Source organism: Sus scrofa, chromosome 14 (assembly GCF_054392235.1).
Source record: "Sus scrofa isolate SSC_HxYL_T2T_F1_AM1 chromosome 14, Sscrofa_HxYL_maternal_Yorkshire_Landrace_v2.0, whole genome shotgun sequence".
In the NCBI taxonomy this organism is placed as follows: domain Eukaryota; kingdom Metazoa; phylum Chordata; class Mammalia; order Artiodactyla; family Suidae; genus Sus; species Sus scrofa.
In genome coordinates, this window is record NC_139396.1 from 150,516,518 (window position 1) to 150,540,592 (window position 24,075).

A 24,075-nucleotide genomic window follows, 5' to 3' on the forward strand; every position below is an offset into this window, starting at 1 on the left:
CCAGCCCCCCTCCCCCTTTTTTTTTCAGTGTACAGTGTTTATATGCATAAAAGTGAAACAGGGACCTAAAAACCACCTGCTATTGTCCATGCTACCATGTCCATCTTTCCTCATCTGTCTGTAGTGACAGCTGGATATGAGGTTCTGAGTTTTGCACAAGGAACAGGCTGAAACCTTCTCCTCTGACTTTGCCCAGCCATCAAATTGGACAAAACCCAGCTCGGGCAGCCATTTGGGGCTTGGATCCAGTTCCTACTCCTTTCTAGCTGGGGACCTCAGACAAGCGGGGCAGGGGCTCTGTGCCTTGGTTTCCTCTCCGTAAGGATGACGATAATACCCCCACCCCCATCTCTGCAGAGCTTTTGTGAGAATTCCGGAGTTAACAGAGTAAGGGGCTGAGGGCTGAACACGTGATGGGTGATGGCTGTTATTCTTGGCTAATAAGTGCTCCCTGAATGGCAGCCTCTTTTTTCAGCTGGCAAATTACTTAGAAAAGCCCCCAAATTGCACACCTGATTGAGTAAGTCAGGTCCTGTGTGGCGATGATGTAACATATCTATTTTGGGTGGACTTGGTAATTCAGGGAGTGACCCATTTTCCTGCACTTCATCGAGGTCGTTGCAGTGGATTTCATCAACCACCAGGTTTGGAAAGGAGCCACAAGGTTTGAAAGAGAGTCCCTGCCACTCTGGACTGCTTTCACTCCTTGCAGCTCAAGTCGGGGCTGGGAGGGGCGGAGGGACGCTCTCGTGATGACACCCACGTTCAAAATGATGGCAACAGAGACGGGCAGGGCAGAGGAGCAGAGCACACGGACGCCGCTTGCCCCTCCTGGGGCATTTGCTGCATCACCAGAGGAGGTGGGAGAATTTTTGTTTGTTTGCTGAGTTTGCGGGCCTGGAAAAGGGAGGCTTGAGTATGTATAGGTCCTTTTGAAGACTGAACCACAGCGTCCTGGAGGAGCACGTGCTGTGAAACTCCGGCTGTAAGGTGGCCCACAGCTCCCAACAGAGAGTGAGATGCTTCCTGAGCATCTTGTTGGACTCCCTTGCCTGTCAGAATCTCTTAAAAAGTCTGAACTTGCACACTGGGAAGACATCCTCATGGATTTCTGTACCACCAATCCAGTCTATCTGAAGGAAACTCCAGCAGGAACAGGGAATCTGGGGGCTTAAACTCTCTTTGGGATGTGGCTGAGTAGGAATAAAAATGTTAGATGCACAAATAACTGCTTAACTACTTGACCCAGTGAAACTGAATGGCCAGCACTGGTAGCTGATAAATCAATCCTTGAATCAGATCTAATGAGAAGGATGCTAAGAGCAGAGGTTTGGGGCAGGTGGTCCTGGATTAAAATCCTGCTTCACTACTTTTGGCTGTGTGGTCTGATCAAGTCACTCAACCTCTCTGAGCCCCAGCATGCATATTGTGCAATGGAGGACGATGCCAACCTCAAAGGGGTGTCAGAGCAACTAGACAGGAGGTAATCTGAGGCCTCCTGAACCACCTGGAACAGATCCAGGCTCTGCTGGTCCCATGTGGCCCTTGGTTCACTGGCTGCTTCTCATCTTTCATGTCCAGCATAGAAGTCACCTCCTCAGAGAGGCCTTCCCTGATTACCCACAGAAAGCAGCTGGCCAACTCCTCCTACTCTCTATTACTTTCCATCACTTCCTCTGGTTTGTTTCCTTCTCAGCTTGAGACACAGTTGCAATTTTCTTATTTGTGTTTGCTTATAATTCTTTTTTGTCTGCTGATCACTGGCTGTCTCCGCCTGGAGACTGAGGTCGTTGGAGGCAGACTGTATGCTTTGGCGTTTGGAGCACCTCGATCTGTGCCTGGCTCACAACGTCTGGCTGGAGTATTTAACCAAAGATCCCTGTAACCTGCGCAAGCTTCTGAGCCTCGTTAGTCCTCAGTTTTTCTGTATCTGTGATAACTGGGAACCGCTTTAAAGTGAGATAAGGATGCATTGAGAGGAGTTCCCTTGTGGTGCAGTGGGTTAAGGATCTGGTGTTGTCACTGCAGTGGCTCCAGTTGCTGCTGTGGTTCGATCCCTGGCCTGGGAACTTCTGCATGCCGTGGGCAAGGCCAAAAGAGGATGCGATGAGACACAGTGTGAGTTTCACTGAGTACAGAAAATAACACAGAGCAGAAATCCATAGTGTTGGATAATATCATGAGATGGTATGTGGAATAATGTGTCCCCAAACAGCAAAGGTTTTGTTCTTTTTCCCTCTGCTCTTTTCTTCTCTCGAGGAATTTGTATTTCTTGCAGTTACAAGTTACACAGAACGCACATTTTGGGATAACAGCTGTAATCCTGAGAAATGAGAAAAGAGAAAACAAGAGTTTTCAATTTCTCCATTTACGAAACTCGCCATTTCATAAAATGTCAGTGTGTGAGTTCACCCATTAACATGTAAACTGGCCAAAGGAGTCAGTCTAGTCGGGAAACTAGTATCTTTGGACTTAGCACTGTAGCCCCCAGAAGAAAAGCACAGCTCTTACAGAGGAAAAGTGACTATTTCTGTGCATTGAGGTCATAGGTTATATTTTCATTTCTTCTTGTGCCTTCCTTTTATAAATATTTAGCAATGCACATGCATGTCTCTGACACTCACAAAAATAATATTCTAAGAAAGTATGAGAAAATAGTATGTAAAAGCATATGCTAATAGATTTGAACAACCCAATGAATAAAACTCTTGTCAAGAAATAGAAATTGACCAAAGAAAAATTATATTTCTATACATAGAGAAAAAAACCCCAACATTTTATTGGGATTGTGGCTGATTTCTTTTCCTTCTTAACATCCATCTTTAGTTTTCAAGCTTTCTTCAGGAAGTACAGTTAATTTTATAATAATAAAAAAAAAAGCCACGGAACCTAAAAACAAGAACGCAGCACGAGTTTCCTGCGCTGTTGAAACATGAGCTATGTGTGACCCCACAGACAGCTTGCAATGCTCTGGACACAAATACAGAATCCCTATCTTTCCCCAGACAAGCTGGGTCCCAGAGCCCACACACCCGATCAGTAGCTCTCGCCTGTGTTCCCTCATATAAACTTCCCAGTGAAACAGGCATTATTCTCTGTATTTTTACAGGTGAGGAAATTCACCCCAGACAGAATGGTCACTTACTTAAAGAGGCCCAGGTAATATGAGGGGGAGGAGGGACTCGAACCCAGGTCAGCCCACTTTCAAAGCCCACGCCTTTGTTACTATGTGAGTCTTTTATTATCATATCACAGCCAAGAACATTTCTTCAAGAAATCATCTCCCTTAAAAAGAGTTGGTGTTTCCTCATCCCTAACAACCTTGGAACCGAGTGGATCTCTCCTTTTACCTTGAGTGGCGAGAAGCCCAAGATTAATTTCAACATCCCATCATAATGCACGCTCTCAGGTTGCTACTCCCACTTATTTCTGTGTTTTGAAAAGCAGCAGGACTTAAGTAAGTCAGTGCATTTTGGAGATATGATTTGCTTACTAAAACCCCGCGGCTGAGTTTTCCGGGATGGACAAGCTACACGGACTCTTCCTAATTTTTTGCCATGACATTTGTTGAGACAACTCTGTGACCTGACCGTGTCTCTCTCCTTTGCTCTGGTCTGCAATTTCCCCAGCTATTAAAAGAGGAGTTTAGGCTGGGGAGGGTCCTTCTGGGCCCTTGTAGACTGAAAATGCTTTCAATGATCTAATGAGCAGGGAAGCCCTCTTTTCCCAGCCTGCTGTGTCTCATTTCGAATTTTCTTTTTTAAAGCCACGTTGTCTTTGGTCCAAAACAAAACTGATGGGGAATCCAAGTACATGAAACAGATCACAGCAGAGCTCTTGCGGCTGGAATGAGGGCTGAGGTTGTGGGCCGAGAATTCTCACCTCTCCAACCATTCCCTGCCACCTACTCGTCCGCTCTCTCAAGCCCCCAGGACACCTGGGAGGCATTCCTAGTGCTCCAGGGAGCACCCTCTGAAACCACAGTATCACAGGATTGCTTTGCAAAAGCAGAATGGAATGCTCTTTGTAAAATCTACCTGCTTGGAACCCAACCTGGATTGTAAGCTTCTCAAGGGCCAGCAGTGCCTGGTGCCCATTGTAAACACAGTGTGCATTATTAAAAGGAAAGGGTGAGTCCGCAGTCCAGTGTCATTTCAGAGATCTCTGTGGCCTGGCGGGTCCTGGAACCTATCTCCCTGCAGCCCCTTTGTCATCTTTTAAGGCCACAGAGCCCCTGATGCTCGGGAACTACAGCACATGTGCTCTTGTGGCCTGTGAATCAGAATGATTTGTGACGTCTCAGGTGGAACTGCCCAGTGATATAGTTAACATCTCAAAACTTTGCAGCTACAAACCGAATTTCTTTTGAACACGTGGGGACCTTTAAACAGTAGCTTGAGTCTGAAATCTGCACTTTATGGGGATCGGGGTGGAGGGACATGGGGTAAGGGGGGCAGGAAGGGAGAATTTCCCAGAACTGTATGAAAAAAGGATGGAAAACATTGCTGAGTTTTTGCTTAAAAAAAAAAAAAAAAAAAAACAAAACCCAGAAAACTGTTTTTTTCCTTCAGTTGAAATATTGCTTTAAAGTACTGGCAGGCTTACAGAGTGAAATGAAAAACAAATCCCACAAAAATCCTGGAGTACCATAAAAATAATGAATAAAGTAGTGCAAAATGCTTTGATTTCAGTAATATTTTTCAATAAAGCTGGTGCATTCCAAACAGACTGTATTTACCTTGAAGGAGGCCCTCCACACCAGGGCTTAAGAGTTTCCAGCAAATCTGGTGGTCATGGCTGTGGTGATAATAAAAAGCCCTCACGAAGTGAAACAGACATGGACTTTGAAAGTGGGCTGACCTGGGTTCAAGTCCCTCCCTCCCTTTTTAGTACCTGGGTCTCTTTAAGTAAATGACCACCCTGTCTGGGTTACGTCTTCTCACCTGTAAAAACCCAGAGAATAATGCCTGTTTCAATGGGGAGTTGCCACGTGGGAATACAGATGAAAACTGCTGGTAGGGGCTGTGGGAAGAGAGCTGTCTGGAAGAGAGCTTGTTTGGGGAGGGAGAGTGATTCTGTATCTGTGTCCAGAACATTGCAGGATGTCTATGGTATCACACAGAGCTTATACTCCAACAGAGCAGGAAACTACCACTGTTCGTTGTTTTTAGTTTCCATGGCTTTTCTTAAATCTATCTATCTATCTATCTATCTATCTATCTATCTATCTATCTATCTATCTATCTATCTATCTATCTATCCATCTATCTATCTAATCTCTCTCCTGGAGAAAGCTTGAAAACTAAAAGCTTTCTTGGGAAAAGAAATCACTCCCACTCCCAATCAAAGATGGGTGTGTTTCTCTACATATATAAATATAATTTTTCTTCAGGCAATTTCCACTTCTTGACAAGAGTTTTATCCATTGGGTTGTTCAAATCTATTAGCATATGCTTTTACATACTATTTTCTCTTATAATTTCTAAGAATACTATTTTTGTGAGTATATAAGTGATGCATGTGCATTACTAAATATTTAGGGAAAGTGAAGGCACAAGAAGAAGAAAAATGAAAATATTGCCTATGATCTCAATTCACAGAAATAGTCACTGTTGACAGTTGTATGGCCTTCTCATCTTTTTTCCAATTACATATACAGCATTTTATTTATAATATTTATGCATTTTCTCCAAGTTTTATTGAGATCTAATCATATACATTTAAGATGTACATGATTTTATATGTATATATTGCTTTTATAAATATATATATATATTTATATATATTTATATATTGCTTTTTAGGGTTGCACCCATGGCATATGGAGATTCCCAGGCTAGGGGTTGAATCAGAGCTACAACTGTTGGCCTACAGCGCAGGCACAGCAACTCGGGATCCGAGCTGGTGTAGGTGGTGTGTGACCTACACCACAGCTCACAGCAAAGCTGAATTCCTGACTCAGTGAGTGAGGCCAGGGATCAAACCCTCATCCTCATGGATACTAGTTGGATTTGTTTCCACTCTGCCATGACGGGACCTCCTTATTTGACATGTTTTATATAGCGAAATGATTACCACAATAATATCTATCATCTCACATAGTTAGACTTTTTTTTTCCTGTGATGAGATATATAAATTTAAATTTTAAAACTTAAATTGGGACCTTCTTGAATGATCACTATGGTAGACTGTTTTCTTTTGATGAGTATTGCATTGAGAACCCTTCCTACATCAACTTCTTTGTCATAATGTATATTTTTTTTATTTTTAATTTTTTAAAAATTTTACTTATTTATTTATTTTTATCTTTTTAGGGCCACACCTGTGGCATATGGAGGTTCCCAGGCTAGGGGGCAAATCAGAGCTGTAACTGCTGGCCTACACCATAGCCATAGCCACTCAGGATCCAAGCCGCATCTGTGACCCACACCACAGCTCACGGCAATGCTGGATCTTTAACCCGTTGAGGAAGGCCAGGGATCGAACCTGTGTCTTCATGGATGCTAGTCAGATTTGCTTCTGCTGAGCCACGACGGGAGCGCCATTTGTCATAATTTTTAATTGTTGATATTTCTTCATTATTATATATCATGGCTTATTAATTCCCTAGTATTATATAGATTTCAGTAATTTATTAGACAAATTTTCAGTGAATATGCTAATAGCTAAATTTATGCTATAGCCAAGATAAGTTTTTAAAACTGAATTTTTTGAAGTGGAATTTCTAGTGGACTTGTATGCACATTTTTAGGTCTTTTGCCAACTTGCCCTTCAGTAAGGTTATACCAATTTATTCTTTCACTAGTATAAAAGTAACTGCTTCCTTGTAACCTTATGGTTATTATATTATCAATATCATAAAAGAAGAAAACTTTGTTAATTTTTCAAAAATTTTTGTACCTGATTGTAATTTACATCTTTTATTAGCAGTATGTTTCTTCTACTTTGCATTATCTTCCATATCTTTTACATGTTTTTCTTTTCTTCCTTCCTTCCTTTCTTTCTTTTTTGCCTTTTAAACCCATACCTGAGGCATATGGAAGTTGCCAGGCTAGGGGTCAAATAGGAGTTACAGCTGCCAGCCTACGCCACAGCCATAGCAACGTGGGATCTGAGTTGAGTCTTCAACCTACACCACAGCTCCGGCAATGCTGGATCCCTGACCCTCTGAGCAAGCCAGGTGTCGAACCTGCATCCTCATGGATACTAGTCGGATTTGTTTCCTCTGCACCACAATGGCACTCCATATTTTTCTTTTTCATACCAGTTTGCTGTAGTAAAGCAAACATAAAGAAAATGAATAAAGTAAATTAATTAAGAGTACAGATAGATTTGACAATTATACACATCTGTATAAACATTCAGATTAAGATATAAAATATTTTCAGCCCTCCAGAATAGAGTAGAGCATCTATTGATTTGTCTATTGTTGTGGTAATGTTCGAAGACATCATACACATAGGAATGAATCTTATTTATTTATTTTTATTTTTATTTTTGCTTTTTAGGCCACACCTATGGCATATGGAGGTTCCCAGGCTAAGGGTCCAATTGGAGTTACAGCTGCCGGCCTAACCACAGCCATAGCAACATCAGATCTGAGCCACGTGTTCGACCTGCACCACAGCTCATGGAAATGCTGGATCCTCAACCCACTGATCGAGGCCAGGTATCAAACCCACAGCCTCATGGTTCCTAGTTGGATTTGTTGCCACTGCGCCATGACGGGAATGCCTAATCTTTTTTTTTTTTTTTTTTTTTTTTTTTTTTTTAGTATAGTCAGTTTACAGTGCTATGTCAGTTTCTGCTGTATAGCATAGTCATTTTATATATACACATTCTTTTTCTCATACTATCTTCCATCATGTTCTACCCCAAGCGATTGGACATAGTTCCCTGCACTGTACAGTAGAACTTCATTGCTTGTCCATTCTAAATATAATTGTTTGTATCTACCAACCTCAAACTTCCTGTTCAGGAATTAATCTTAAAAGAGCTGTGCAAGACCTCAACTCTGAATAACAACACCTGATTTAAATAAATTAAAGGAGATCTAAGTAAATGGAAAGATATTCCATGTTCACGGATTGGGAGACTTTATAGTGTAAAGATGTTGATTTTCCCAAAATTCATCTATAGATTAAACACCATCCTGACAAAATTATAGAAAGCTCCCCCATCCCCACCCCACGGAATCAACAATCTGATTCCAAAATTTATGTGGAAACTCAAGGGCCAAGAAAAGCCAAGACAATCTTGAAGAAGAAATGCAAATGTGAAGGACTTATGCTACCAGATATCAAGATATAAAATGCGAGTAATTAAGACAAAGCAATATTAGTTGTAACAGACTTTTATTATTTGAAACAGACATTTCAAAAAGAGGATATTCAAATGGCAAATAAACATATAAAATGTTCTAAGCTTTATTAGTCATCAGGAAAATATAAATTAAAACCATAATGTGATACCATTACACTGACTAAATGACTAAAATTAAAGACAGGCATTCCACATGTTGGAAGGACGTGGCACCACGGAAACCCTCATCTATTGCTGACAGGATTATACATTGGTGCAGTCACTTTAGAAAACAATTTGACTGCAACCATTTAATTTAAACATATGTCTACCTATGATGTAACAATTCCACTTGTAGGTATATACTCAGCTGAAATGCATATATATGTTCAGCAAAAGACAACTGACATTCATTAATGAAGTGTCCACCAGCAGTAGAATGGATGAATTGCAGGATATTCATACAATGGAATACTATGTGTCAATGAGAGTGAATAAACTGTAACTACGAGCAAAAACAAAACATTCAACAAAAGAAGCCAGACTTCAACAAAAGCCTACACACTAAATGATTCCACCTATACATATAAAATTCTAAAATAGGCTAAAATAACCTATGGTGTTAGAAGTCAGGAGAGTAGTTACTCTTTGGGATATAAAGTGGCTTTGGGGGTGTGATGGGGTTCTGTGCAATGGTCATATTCTGGTCCTAACTGGGTGCTTATTTTTGAAAATTGGTTGAGCTGTATATTTATGATTTGGGTCCTTTAAATTTTGTATAGTCTTTCTTTCTTTTTTCCCTAAGGGGTAAAGGAAAACACCTCAATGGCCAGTGCTGTACAATCTTTTTTTGCTTTGTGTGGCTGAGGAGAATGTTTTTCCCCCACTTTTTAGGGCCATTCCTGTGGCACATGTAAGTTCCCAGGCTAGGGGTCAAATTGGAGCTACAGCTGCCAGCATACAGCACAGTCACAGCAATGTGGGATCTGAGCCGAATCTGCAACCTACATCACAACTCATGCAAACCGCCGGATCCTTAACCCACTGAGTGAGGGCCGGGATTAGACCTGCATCCTCATGGATACTGGTTGGGTTCGTAACCCCCGGAGCCACAATGGGAACTTGGGGGCTGAGGAGAATTTTGAGGCCAGACAGGTTTTCTTTTCTTGGATGGGATTATAGAATTTTCCCTAACCTAGACTAAACCCTAATTACCAGAATATTTCCATATCTTGGCTATTTTCATTAATAGTGCCTGATCTTCAGGGACCCCTTTGTATTGAAAGACTTATTTCCTTCTCTTCTTTTCCTCTTTTCTAAAAAGTTTTATAAAATTTTCTTCTACTATTTGTCAGATTATTTTACATCTTCCATCTTTTTGGATATCTACATTGGCATCCTTGATAAATGATAACTGAATCTATTGAATCATGTAAAAAACAGTCTTTCAATATGTTCACCTCTTTATTCTGGGAACATTTCATGACCTTATTTTATATTTCATTGACTTAAAAATTTAAAATTATTCAGCTACGGCTACCTGTTGCTTTAAGTTCAGCCATTGTGCTTCCCATTATTTAATAGAATTTTCTGATCTCTGATGTTCTTTTTAAAATTGTCGCTTGCTCTTGATATGGTGTTGAGAATACAAACTAGATAATTCTTAAAAATTTCTCCTGCTTTTTGTAGTACCTGTTTCTTAGGGAAGTATTTCCTCTGATTCCCCAGAGTGGTCCTCTCTTTGTGCAATCAGAACCTTTTTATAGAGATGCTCAGAAGTGGGAGCTTAGATGGGTTCTGTCATTCCATACATCTTTACTGTGTACACACTACTTGCCATTTGTTTCCCTAGATCCTAAAGATAGAGTAGTGAACTCTCTAGAAACCCTCCCTGTCCCCATGGCCCTTATACTCTAACAGGGAAGACTGACCCTGACAATGTGATTACAGGTATGGTGTACATTGGTCAGAGGAAGTGTAGGATCTTACTAGGGAGGAATGCAACCTAGTTTTGGTGGGAGATACAGAGTCTTCTGGAAAGATTTCCTAAGGAAATGATGGTTTAGGCTGAAGTCCAAAAATAACTGGCAGTTAAGGAGAGGGTGAAGTAACATCCTCCTGTGAATAAAGGTGCTGAATAACTGGTGTGGCTTCTCGAGCTATGCTGTATATTTTTTATCCTTTCGGCATTTTAATGTATATGAATGTGTCACACATATACATACCACAGCCATCAATTCATGGGATAGGATGCTATCTTGAACCTGGAAATATTAGCTCTCTGGGATCACAAGCACAATTTGAAATCCTTTCCCATCATCAGTCATCAAAGACCTATGCAGTGGTCAATAGTACATTAGACAGCAGTGGCCAGAATGCCAGCTTCTCTCTAAAACTCTGGGGGACCTGGGACCTCAACATATTGACAGATGTCTTTCTCCAGCATGACCCATCTGATGTGAGGGTACAGATTCCTCTATGGGGTGGATCTGTTTGAAGGAGGAGGTTTCAGTGTGTGTGAACATGCAAAATGCCGTGAACACTTGGGAGTAGGTTCTGTGATTGAGTTAGTCATGCATCATGCATTAAGTAGGATGCTATGGGCTGGAGTGGAAGCTTCAAACCAAGTACAAAAATTTCATTTGGAAAATGGACTATGTGATCCAGACAAATCTTGGTGTACTTGGAACCTGCATACTTTCTGTAAAGTGGGAATGTGTTCACTCTGAAAATCTTTTTTTCATATTTTATGTGAAATGCCATGCACAAAAGTAGCATATGACCTGGTAGATGTTTTTCCCCAAGTATTTTCTAGACAGATGGTACTAAATTATGTCTAGACTTTAAATATTAAAACATTTGCTTGAGATTGAGACATTATCTCTTTTGTTTCTTTAAGTCCCTTTTGAGGACAGAAGCTTTTCCAGTCTCCTGAGCCAAATCTTCCTATGTCCATGGGATCTCCCAGAATTCCTGGGGTGCAGAATTCACATGTGTTTGAGGAGAAGGATAAGGACACATTCTAGACTTGGCAACAAAAGGAATGTTCACAATAGCTTCTTTGCTGGTAATGCAGCCTCTTGAGAGCTGACGGAATGTGGGGAGGCTAGCAATGTGGGTTTTGATCTTTGGGAATACCAGTCACGGAAAAATGTTAACTCCATTCCAAGGTAGGAAACTCATTATCCAACTTCATGAACTTGAACTTCAGTCATAAATGGGCCAGTGGCATCCTGGAGAGTATGCAGTGGCCCTGAAACACAGTCAATACTGAAGAATGGCCTGTCCATGGTGGTAAGATTCATAGAAAGAGCGCCCCCTCCAGCTATCATTCCCTAGGCAAATGAACATTCCTGAGAAAGTTGGCCAATGGGAAAGAGGGAGTTAAAAATCACTCTTTGTAATGCTTACATCCTAACTTTCCTTGTACGGTACATTTTGTAGCTGGTTTGCCTTGGAGAACTTTCCAGAAAGTTCTGTTGTCAAACATAGATGGAGATGACAGTGTTACTGAGATGAAATGAAAACCTGGGTGGGACTTGGTTCCATGTGCTTTAGGAGACTTCTCAGCCAACATGCCAGATGGTGGATCGTGAGAACCTTTACTGCTGATCCATCTGGATGTCAGTCCAGAACCAAGTCACATTCTGAGGAGTATCTGGCCCAGCTGCAGCCTCTCTGGAGCTCACCTCTGGACAGAGGTGGGATGACCCTCCTTTCAGGTATGTGCTTTAGTCAGCCCCTAAGTTTTCACAGGACATTTGGTGGATCTTTTACTTGCTCATCTGCTGCTTAAGGCACGTATCTGTGGACCCAACTGGAAACCCAAATGGTAGGTACCTGACAAGGCAGAACAGCTCAAGCTCATTGCCACTCCATCATCAAACTTATGTTAAGGGACGTAATACTTAGAGCAAAGTGATGGGTGTTTGACTCATCCTTGAGACCCTAAAACACCCTAAATGATGCCGTCAAATGGAACATTCTGATGGAAATTTTCTACCTCTGTGCTGTTCAGTGCTGTAGCCACTGGCCGTGTGTGGCTACTGAGCACCTGACATGTGGTTAGCATGACTGAGAACTGCATTTTAAATTTAATTAATTTTAAATATAATTTAAGTTAATTTGGAATTCCTGTTGTGGCTCAGCAGTTAGTGAACCCGACTAACATGCAAGAGGATGCAGGTTCGTTCCCTGGCATCTCTCAGTGGGTTAAGGATCCAGCATGGCCGTGAGCTGTGGTGTAGGTCACAGATGTGGCTTGGATCCCGCATTGATGTGCATTGGATCCCGCATTGCTGTGGCTGTGGCATTGGCTCCGATTATACCCCTAGCCTGGGAACCTCAGTATGCCATGGGTGTGACCCTAAAAAGACCCTAAATAAATAAATACATTTAAATAGCCTCAGTAGCTAGCTAATGGCTATGACCTTGGAGAGGATAGCTCTAAAATCTACTCTTAAATTAAGGCAGATCTACACATGTCCTTGAGTGTGTGAACCACAGGAGAAAGAAACCACAGGACATTCATCACAGGAGTTGATTGAGGATGGTGTTCCTTACATCACACCTAGAACTTTCTATGAGGATTCCTGGGGGAAATTCTAGTTTTAAGGTTGGAAATCACTGAGCTTTACTTAAGTTTATTTTTAGTTCATGAATATAATCATATTTTCCCCTCTGTATTCCTTGTTGGAAATTTCATATGGAAATCTGAGACCCACTTTTACAAACATGGGAGGCTCTGTGGCATCTCCTTCATGTTTTAGCTTCATTCTTGTCTTGATCGCAGATTTTTCTCTTGAAGTGGAGGAACAAGAAGTGTTGGCTGAAAATTTCTCTGGACACTCCTCTCAGCTTGTCTGGCAGTGATCTGGCTGAGGCTGGGCATCTCCATCCCAAATTTACCATCTCCAGTGGGAGGGGATCTATCAACCTATCAGCCACAGTCATTGCTCCAACAGAAGGGGCTGCAATTTCCTGCATGTCTCTAAGTGCTGGGTCCTGGCATTTCCCAGCAACTTCTATAAATAGTTGGCATCCTAAGCTCAGTCATCTAAGTGGTCTGTTTTTCCCCAAGCTCCATAGAGCCTCTCCTGCTGTTACGTGGTAAGAAGGCAGGCCAGCAGAAACCTTCTTCCCCTGGCATGTAGACTCACTGTGTGCTTGGCAGCCTTGCCCAGGTCCTGGCACTCTTCCAGATGGAATGATGAGAGGAAAAGAGGTGAAACCAAACCTCTTCTTGTGGACCCTCGGTTTGTAAATTCCTTCACCCCCACCTGAATCCCTTCTTCATCCCTTATGGTGTCCTGTTATGGTATTTTCTATCCCTGCCCTGTATTGACTCCATTTTCTTTCTTAATTAAATTATTTTATCTTGTTATGATGGATCCAGCTTTGCAAGCTGCATTAAACTCTAGAACATAGGTCGACAAGGCACCATTTAAATTAATCAAAATAAATAAAATATGGTAAGAAAGGTTCTCCCTCACCTGCCCATCAACCCTGCGCTTCTGGGAGGCTGGCGGTCCTTGTGTAAATAATAGGAGGGGGTTTGCTACATTTCATAGCTTATAACTCAAAGCTGAGAAGGAGTCATCAGCTGCTCTAGCACAAAAAGGCACAAGGTTATTCTCCCCTGCCTAACCTTCAATAACCTCGGAGGCAGAGTATCCTGAGAATGCTCTGCTTTCCCTCTTCCCTTTGCAGGATCTTGTTGCATGAGGTGTGGGGATGGGAAGGGCAAGGGTTTAAAAGAACCAGCAAGGATGGTTGGAGAGGAGAGAGGACATGAGAGAGGGGAACGAGGGGAGTTCTCTCTGCTCACCAAATGGCCAATGACATCTTCATGCCTTAGAGTCAGGCCCAAATCCTCACCAACCCACAGACTCTCTGGCTTGAACTACAGTGCTTGAATCAGGCGTGAAGAACTGGAGTTCCTGCCGTGGCTCAGTGGTTAGCAAACCCGACTAGAGAACCCGGTTGGGATCCCTCATTGCTGTGGCTGTGGTGTAGGCTGGCGGCTACCGTTCTGATTGGACCCCTAGCCTGCAAATCTCTGTATGCCGCACTGTGGTGCAGTGGGATTGGTGGTGTGTCTGCAGCTCCAGGATGTAGGTTCGATCCCTGCCTGGCACAATGAGTTAAAGGATCTGGCATTGTCACAGCTGCTGAGTAAACTAAACTGCAGGTCAGATCTGATCCCTGGCTCGGGGACTCCATATGCCAAGGGGTGGCCAAAAAAGAAAATGAAAAATTAAAAATAAAGATGTAGTAGAAAATTCTTTGGGATTCTGAATTTTTTCTTGCCTGGTCATGACAGGAGGTTGCCTACTTCCTCTTTGCCCATCCATCCTTCCAACCACCCCCAAGCATATTTCCACAGAAGCCTGGCATTTAGGAAAAAGTTCACAAATGATGGCTCTTAGGACTGTTGCTTGTTGCACTTTGTCCATTTCAGCATCCATCACAGGCAATGCCATTGCAGACCTCTTCTTCTGCGAGGCCAGGGTGGGGGTGCTATGGACCACACATGAAACCAAGCTGTGAATATCCAGCTTCACATGAAAAATGCAAGACTCTCCATTTCTTCCCATCATCTCTAATAGTTCCTGCTTCCCACTCAAAGGAGAAACTGTTTAGAAAAACCAGTCCACGATTACCCCCAGGAGAAAATATGTTTTGAGTCCAGTGAAGGCCTTTGCTGAGTGACATTAATTATACTCATTTAAGTTTGACATTATTAATTAACCTCCTCAGCTGTTTATATTGTAGCCTCTTATTAAAACAAAATGATTAAAACAAATAATTAAAGAATATTACTACCATCTTAAATATATGCATCATTTTAAACTCACAAAAGGCTTCGCTCCACAATCTCATGTGACAACACACATTGATTCTATGAGGTTAATATGGCAAGGCTCATTCCTTTTTTTCCATTTTTAAATTTTGGTAAAATATACATCATATAAAATTTATCCTTTTTAGCCTTTGCAAGAGTACAATTCTGTGGCTTTAAGTACATTTACAACACTGCGAAGCCATCACCATATCCATCTCCAGAACTTTGTCATCAACCCAAACAAAAACTCTCAAGCCAGTAAGGAGGGATCCCTCCCACCCCTGATTCCCTCCCCTCCCCCAGAGCCAAGTAACCTCTAATTTTCCTTCTGTCTCTATGAATTTGACTATTTCAGGAATCGCACATGAATGGAGTCATGCAATGTTTGTCCTTTCGTAGCTTCTTACACTTACTGTGAGGTCTTTACAAGTCCCCTACGCATGCATGCGCTGTAGCATATATCAGGATTTATTATTTTTTTAAGGCTGAATGATATCCCATTGTATGGACCCCATTGTATGTATTGTATGCATGGATTTGTTTATCCATTCATTTGTTGATGAGCATTTGGATTGTTTCTACTTTTTGGCTATTGTGAGCGGAGCTGCTGGGAGCCTTGACAAGCCTGATTCTTATTTGACGGATATGGTTAAGGGATCCACCTCGGCTCATGGAGGTAGAGCCTGGTTCCCATGCCTGACTGCATGTTAGAATGGCCTGGGAGTTTGGAGAAAACAAAACAAAACACCTACTCTGGACCATCCGAATGTCAGATTCTCTGGAGGTGCAGCTTGGATGCAACAGTTTAAAGAACCCTCCAGATGATTCTTTTGTGCAGCTAGAATTAAGGGCCATGGAACCCCCAGCACAGAACTCCCAGGCTGGGTCACTCGAGGCCATTTGCAGGCTTCCTCCTTTGGGTCTTCTTGCTCTCTTCTCTTAAAGGCACCAATCACAATCAATGCATCCAATTGGATCCTCTTTATATCATTTACGCCTAAAATTTGGAATAGGAAAAATAAAACTAAATCTTTAAAATTGAAAATTCAAGCTTAAAAAAAAAGTATGCCCTCAATACTGTGCAGCCAAATGCTGGTTTGTTGGCTTAAATGTCTGGACCTGTTTGTTTCTTTCATTTTAATCATCTTGTTTTAATAACATACCACAATACAAACAATTGTGCGGGTTAATTCAGCTCTGTTGAAGAAGTCTTGTTCTGTACGCCTAAGCTTGTTGTTCTGACTGGTTAAATGCTCATGCATTAAAATGCTAATAATTAAACTGTTACGATTGACTAATGAACTCTGCCAGCGATAAATGACGGTCTTGTTAGATTCACTGCTCAGCGAGCCTCCTTTTTTACTGAGAAAGGTAAAGGTTAAAGTGCTCTTGAAACCAATGAGTGGATCTAGAAGCAATTACAATTTTTCCTTGAAACTAATAGTTAGTACAATAATGTTTCAATTCTAACCCAGTTAAAGTAAAAAGGAAAAAAGGGGGGGCAGTTGAAGGGAGGATGACTCTGAGCTTCATTCGTGGGGAAGGATGTGGCACTTTCTTTAGTCCACAGAGCAGATGGTATGCTTATTCAGAGGAAAGCCTGCTGAGTTACAAACATCCTTCCTAGAACCGGTCTCCCCACAAATGGAGATAGAAATTGTGATTTTTTTTTTCAGGACACAGTAGCTGGCGACCCAGTGTCACAGGTATTACTTGGAGCATGATGGTTAAATAATGTAGGAAGTTTCTCGTCAATTCTCGGTGTGATTTGGAGGAAGTTTCATATTAGCTCTGGACCCCAGTTTTCTCATTCTGAAAAGCAGGATAATAATTACAACCCTTGATGTCTGACATTGCTTTGTCCTACTGAGTAGTCAGTTCCCATTCTTCCACTCTTAGCCTCCAAGCCAAGCCTTGCTCAGGGGCTCTCAATTTACAAGGTTTAGTGGAGAGTGGATTCCAACCTCCAAGCTCCAGGGGTGAGCATGTGACCAGGTCTGGCTAATCAGAATCTCACATCCCCCTGGCCTCAATGGAGCCCAATGAGAACCAGTCAGAGCAAATTCAGGGGCTCCAGCCAGAGCTATCTAGAAACAAGCCCCTCCTTTATAGAAGACTTGTATCTAGAAGGACGTAAGTCTGGGGCAGCCATGGCCACTGTACAGAAGATCTTCCAGACAAAAATACAGCTGAGAAGGAGAGGCAGATTTTTGAGGAGCTAGATGCAGACTGGCCCTGGGATTTTTCAATTGGCCATTAATCATAAAAGCAGTGAATATCTATCAAGTTTTTACTGGCCTGTGTTAGAAAATCCTTTTACAACATCATTTCTATTCCACGGATGACAGAACTGAGACCGGGAAGGTGAACGATTCCAAGGTCCCACAGGGGGGATGACAGGGCGAGGATTTGAACCGAGGGATCTGATGCCATTTTGAGGGCTCTCCTCTCTCTCCCAGGCCTCGTGGAAAGGGCACCAGCAGAAGACTGGATACTCAGTTGATTCCTAGGTCTAAGTCTTGCAAGAACCCCAGCTGGCACCATTTGGACACAGTTACATTCGCACTGTTTTGCGACTCCCCTGTGGTTCCTCATACCTGTGTAGTTAATGGAAGGAGAGGGGAAGTTTGAGGTCTTGTCTCTCTTCTTTGGGGGTTTATGGCCACCAGCTGATAGCCCACTTGCTCCTGAGAAGCCTGGCTTCCCATTCATGACCTCTTCCTCAGGGAGAAAGAGGCAGAGAGGGAGAAATGGGGAGCAAGGATTCCACAACTCAGAATCATATAGTTCGTACCTTCTTTCTAGTGAATTCCTGCTCATTATCTCAGCTCCCTCCACTTCCTCAGAGTCGGACCCCCAGATCAGGGCAAAGCTTCCAACAGCATGAAAGGCAACTCAATCCGATCCCTGGGTCAATGTCCTGGCCCAAAGGCTTAAAGTAAAGGGTGGAGTCCCAGGGTGAGGCTCAAACCCAGGTGACCACAGGAATTCCTTTTCCTGGATCCATTCAAGTGCAACAAAGGCTCAACTGGCAGCTCAAGTAAGTTAATAAGAAAGCCGCATTGTGTACCTAATGAATTTTTTAAATCAATTATGAAACAGTCTCATCGATCATTTGTTAACATCTTGAAACCTTTACAAATTAATTTTGCTGTATTAAAATAAAAAAGCTATCACAGCCTGTTAACTCCATAAATGTGTCTTAAATTTGTTTTTGAATGCAACAACCAGCCTTGTGTATGTATGTGAGTATGCGCGTGTGTGGGTTAGACTGACTGGTCCCCGATTAGCTACCCTGTATCTGAATGGGGTCCCTGCTTATTCCAGACAGGGACAGGCTGAGGGTTCCACTGTCAGTATCAGCACCCATCCTGTTCAGGGGAGTGGCTGTTTTGGTTCAGTTGCCCTGTGTGTCATGTGTCTGAGAGTCAGCAAGGTGGCACCTCTGGAGATGCTGCTTAAAACTGCCACCCAGCTCAAGGCCAGTTCTTCTCATGGGGCAGAGTTAGAGGCTGATGACTACAATAAGTGGCACCAAGATAAAGGGACAGTCTGAAGGCGACCATCCTGACTGCTTTAAGGCGAAGAAATGCAGGAATCAGAGCTGGGAGGGCCTGGCCAACGAGGGGCACCCAGGCAGTCCGCAAAGGCCAGGCTCCCGGGAGAAGCTAGCAGCGATCCTATTTCAGTGAAGTGCAATTCTCTTTTCAGCAGGTAACATGGGAACAAATTGATAGGAGGGGGCTTTGCAAGACCCATTTTAGCTTCGGCCAAAGTCCATGCCTGAGTTCAGTCTTAGGCATCCTGTTTGGAGAATGATGCCGAGATCCTGGAGAGAGGCCAAGGTGGTGGTGGGGTGGGCAACAATCACTTGGAAGTGTTGAAAGGCAGGATTAAAGGAGCTAGAAGCATCCAGCAATTTGAGGGGGGGAGGGACAGAGGGCCGAGGTCTGGAGAGATGGGGACGGCTTAACGGCTGCCCACCATCAGTCTGCAGAGAGTTCCGTTGGCACATCTCTGTCTTATTTCCATGGAGAATAATGATGAGCATTTGTTTTTCTTTTTCTTTTTTTTTTTTTGAAACAAGAGGGAGTTAAGTTAGACCTAAAGAAGGCTGACTTGAAGTAAAGGTGGTTTATCACAGCCAAGATCCCCCAACTGAGGTTGTAGTATATCTGCCTTTTCCTGAAAAGCCTTAAGAACCAAGCAGACATCTCTGTCGTTCTAAACAGTAGGGACAGGATTTACTGCAGACCCAAGTCTCAGGATGATCTGACAGATTTTTTAAAAATTAAAAATTTTTTGTTTCCCATCTTATATTTCTACATAATCACATTTCTCATAGTCAAAGAGCTGCATTAAATGTATACCTTTGTTTTTGTTTGTTTTGTTTTCTTTCTTTTTACAGCTGCCCTTGCAGTGTATGGAAGTTCCCAGGCAAGGGGTCACATTGGAGCTGCCACTGCCAGCCTCTGCCACAGCCACAGCCATCTCGGGTTGGAACCGCGTCTGTGACCTACGCCTCTGCTTGCAGCAAAACTGGATCCTTAACCCACTGAGTGAGGCCAGGGATCAAACCCACATTCTCATGGACACTATGTCGTGTTCTTAACCTGCTGAGCCACAATAGGAACTCCTAAATTTATACTTTTAAATAAAGTATTTTTTCTTTTTTTTTTTTTTGCTTTTTATATGGAGGTTCCCAGGCCAGGGGTCGAATCAGAGCTGTAGCCACTGGCCAACACCACAGCCACAGCAACTCGGGATCTGCTCACAGCAACACCAGATCCTTAACCCACTAAGCGAGGCCAGGGAACGAACCTGCACCCTCACTGACACCAATCGGATTCGCTTCTGCTGCGCCACGATGGGAACTCCCTAAAGTATTTTTTCCGATTTATTATAGGTAATTTGGAGAAACAGAAAACTATAAACAGAAGAAAAAAATTGAGATAATCACTATTAAAGCTTCCTTTTATGCTCTCTTTTTGGATAAATAAATCTATAGAATTATTCCATCTAAAGGTATGTACTTTGATTTTGTTTAACTTAACCCTTCTTCAAAATTATTTTTCCATGTCATTACAAAAACCTTCAAACTTTTCTCCACATTAAATGATGTATTTCTCTTGTTTTGTTTACAAACAAAATACAAAATTAGGTATCAGAAATACCTAATAGGAAAAAAGGGACGGCACAGCCCCTCCCATAAAACCACCCCAGGGATAATGACTGTGAAGAGTTTGGGGCATATTCCATGATCCAAAGCATTTCTTTTTTTTTTTTTTTTTGCTCTTTAGAGCTGTACCCACAGCATATGGAGGTTCCCAGGCTGGGGGTCTAATTGAAGCTACAGCTGCCAGCCTACACCACAGCCACAGCAACCACAGCTCCGAGTCGCATCTGCAAACTACACCACAGCTCATGGCAATGCTGGATCACCGACCCACTGAGTGAGGTCAGGGATTGGACCTGCATCCTCATGGATCCTAGTTGGGTTCATTTCTGCTGCACCACATGAACTCCCCGTTTTTTTTTTTTATCTTAATTTGCTTTCCCCCCACTTTTCCCTCACCCCCACCTCCAGATCATGCTAGCAATTTGTTCTGTGTCTTTCTCTACCCTTTCAGTGTTCATGGAATGATACACAAACAAATATAAACACATGTACTATATGTTACATATATTAAATGCACCACTTCAGTTACTTTTCTCACTTATGACTACGTTATGGAAATCCACCCTCCCACACATACATCTGATAATGAAGTCATGTGTAGTGGGCATAAACCCTGATTTATTGGGCCATTCTTCTAGTGATGGGAACTCATTTTTCATTTTTATTTTTGGCAGCTATGAACTGTGTTGTACTAAACATCCGTATGTGTTTGCACACAGATTTGTATCTTTAGGTAATTGTGCTGTTACCTCTATGGAACAGATTCCCAGCATTGAAAATGTGGAGACTTAGACATGATTTAAAGTTTAAAAGGAAAAATACTAGAGAAGGAAAACAAATGAGGCATGTGATGGAAGCCCCAGGCTTGGAACTTCAGAGGTTGGGACATTTCCCATGATTTAATTTTGTACCCTGATTCCTAAATGATTCAAAGTGCTCCTTCTTCCTCTTTATAGATAGAGCAATGGGGCCCCAAGACAACTCACATTCATCTGGAGCAGGAGAAAAAATACTGAAGTAGGGGCAGGAACTCCTTGCTAGGCTTGCGATCTTGGATACTTATTTTGGCCTTTCTGTACATCTCCTAATCTCCTCAGCTGCAAAGGAACCCAGTTTCTAGTGCTGAGGGCCAGGCCTCTGGGGACCCCCATGAGGAGGTGAGGGTTTGGGAAAGTTTGAGCATCAGGCTCTAGAAAGGCACCTGCTTGAACTTGCTCTCAGAGGCCTTAGCAGAGGCTCAGCCACCAACGTCTCTCCTTTCCATACCGACTGCTGTGGCCTCACTGGGTGATTCACTTAAAGTTTCTTTTCCTTGATGGAAAAATCACTGCAGTTGAACAGAAGAGCCACCGTCCAGTTTAGCATCAACAAGTGAGTGAGTCATGATGGAGGAGAAGGAAAAAATCACAAACGCTTAAGGTGGTTTAGAAAAAGAAATCTTTGTTTGAAGCAGGCTGATACAATCTCTACCCATTCATTTTGCCTCTGTTGTTCATTAACCACGTAGCTGGACCAGGATGAGCCCAGGGGTGGGGCAGGCCAAGGGCAGGGGGCAGGGTCCCACACTTGTCCCCCATACACAATGGAAGCCTGGACAAAAATAATGTGCTGAAATCTGGTGTGGCATTCACCCCGTGTCCTGGCACACTGACTGTGGGGTGTGCCATTGGTGTTACAACCTGGGGACAGGGATGGAGATGGATGCAGTAAGGGGCATATTTGCTCTTGAGCCAGTCAAGGGATGGATGCTGAGTTGCACCAAGAGGAAAGGGGCTTCCTTGTAGTTGACTTTGTGGAAACAGTCCCTCCATAATTATAAAAATCTGAGCGATATCACCAGACTTTGCGGTAAGATGGGGGATACGTTAGGGAACCTGGCTCTGTCACCAAATAGCTTTGAGGATCTTTGTGGAGACACTTCATGTCTCTGGGCCTCAGTGTGACTACCTGGAAACTAAGGCCACTAGACTAGATGAATTTCAAAGCCACACTCATCTGTGAAATTCTAATTACATTTGATTAATATTTAATAAAATATTAACACTGAATTAAAATATTTAATTGAAACATTTAAAAAATTGCAAAAGAGATCATGTTTCTTCTAGTGAAATCAGAAAATACGATAGAACCCAAGAAAGAAAATGGAATAAAATAGTAAACCTTAAATCATAGTACATTAAATCTTAAATCAAGTATGATTACATTTTAAATCAGAGGGAATAAAAATTGAAAAAGAATGTTAAAAAATGGAAATAAATGACTGAGTAGTAAACATTAACCAACTCATGTATCCCTTCGTAGGCTTTTTAAAAATAGGTGTACACAGGCGTTCCCTGGTGGTGCTGTGGGTTAAGGATCCAGCATTGTCACTGCAGTGGCTTGGGTCACTGCTATGGTGCAGGTTCGATCCCTGGCCCTGAAACTTCCACATGGTATGGGGTGTGCCCCAAAATAGGCATACATGCTTTTAGTGTTCATATATAAAAGTTGTACTTTTAGTAAACAGGAGATCACTGGAGACGTAGAACGTCACGGCATGCTTCTTTGTAACTGAACATGACTCATGGATTTCTTTCCATGTACACAACCAACTTCCTTTCCCATCACCATTGGCATCATTTAAAAAGTCTGCCTAGTTCTACAGCAGCACTAGGATGGATGCTCCAAATTTGATCGATGCTGGCCATTTAAGATGTTTTGCATATTCCAATCTTATAAATAACTGGTTATTACCTCTTCCCATACATCTTAAAGGCATGCCCTTAAGTCGGATGGTTAAAAAGCTGTGGCTATACACTGGGTGGTGTGGGCTGAGAGCAGAGAGCAGAGAACAGAGGCCAAGCGAGGTCCAGCTTTTCTTTATTTTTTTGGTGGGGGGTTGGGGTGGGGAAAGGAGGGCTGGCTGAGCCAAACGATAACCACGATTTTGTCGAAGGGACTCAACTGTGCTGACAGGCAGGTGTTGAGAGGCCGGTTAGGGAGATGCTTGTAATCCTGTTCACTTGGAGGACCCGCTCCATGGGGAAAAGCCCAGGGGCCCTCTCTATACAATCTTTCGGAGATGGGCACTGAGTCATGGGTGTTGCTGAGGGGGAGGTGAGTAATCCTGTATTGCTGGGAACTCAGGAGCATGTTCCCTGATAACAATCACTGTTCAGCTCTTCCCTGAGGAAAGAACTAGAGGGTTCTCCTTCATTGACTCTTGGAATGCCATTTCATTGCCCTCCTCATTATGAAAGGGAAGAATAAAAATTGAGGTCTCATAAACAAGTGCTTGCAAGATTACTGAGATGATATGCAGAGGCACTGGAATTCCTTCATGAATAAGAAAAATGGGGAATGAGAGGGGCTGGTAGCCCTGGTAACTCAGCAGGATGCTGGGGGTGCCAGCTCTTGTGTACGGCCTGTGCTGTGATTCAGAGGTGGCCTCTCTGTACCCATTTCACAGATGGGTGCCCTCAGGATGTGGACGTCTAAATGATGGGCCCAACTCTATGCAAGAGCCACAGCAGAGCCACAAATCCCCCACTGGTCCATGGATGACCAGCCTGCCTTGCCAGCATTCCCGTGCAGAGGTTGGAATGAGGTAACCTCTCAGAATGCCCTTTGTAAACTATAAAATATTGTATGTCTATGCAAGTGATTACTATGACTTATAAAGCTTAGTTACAGCAAATTTGAAATGAAAAACTCAAATGGCCAGGCTCTAGAAGGCTAACTGTTCATATTCATTTTTCCTCATGGGACAAT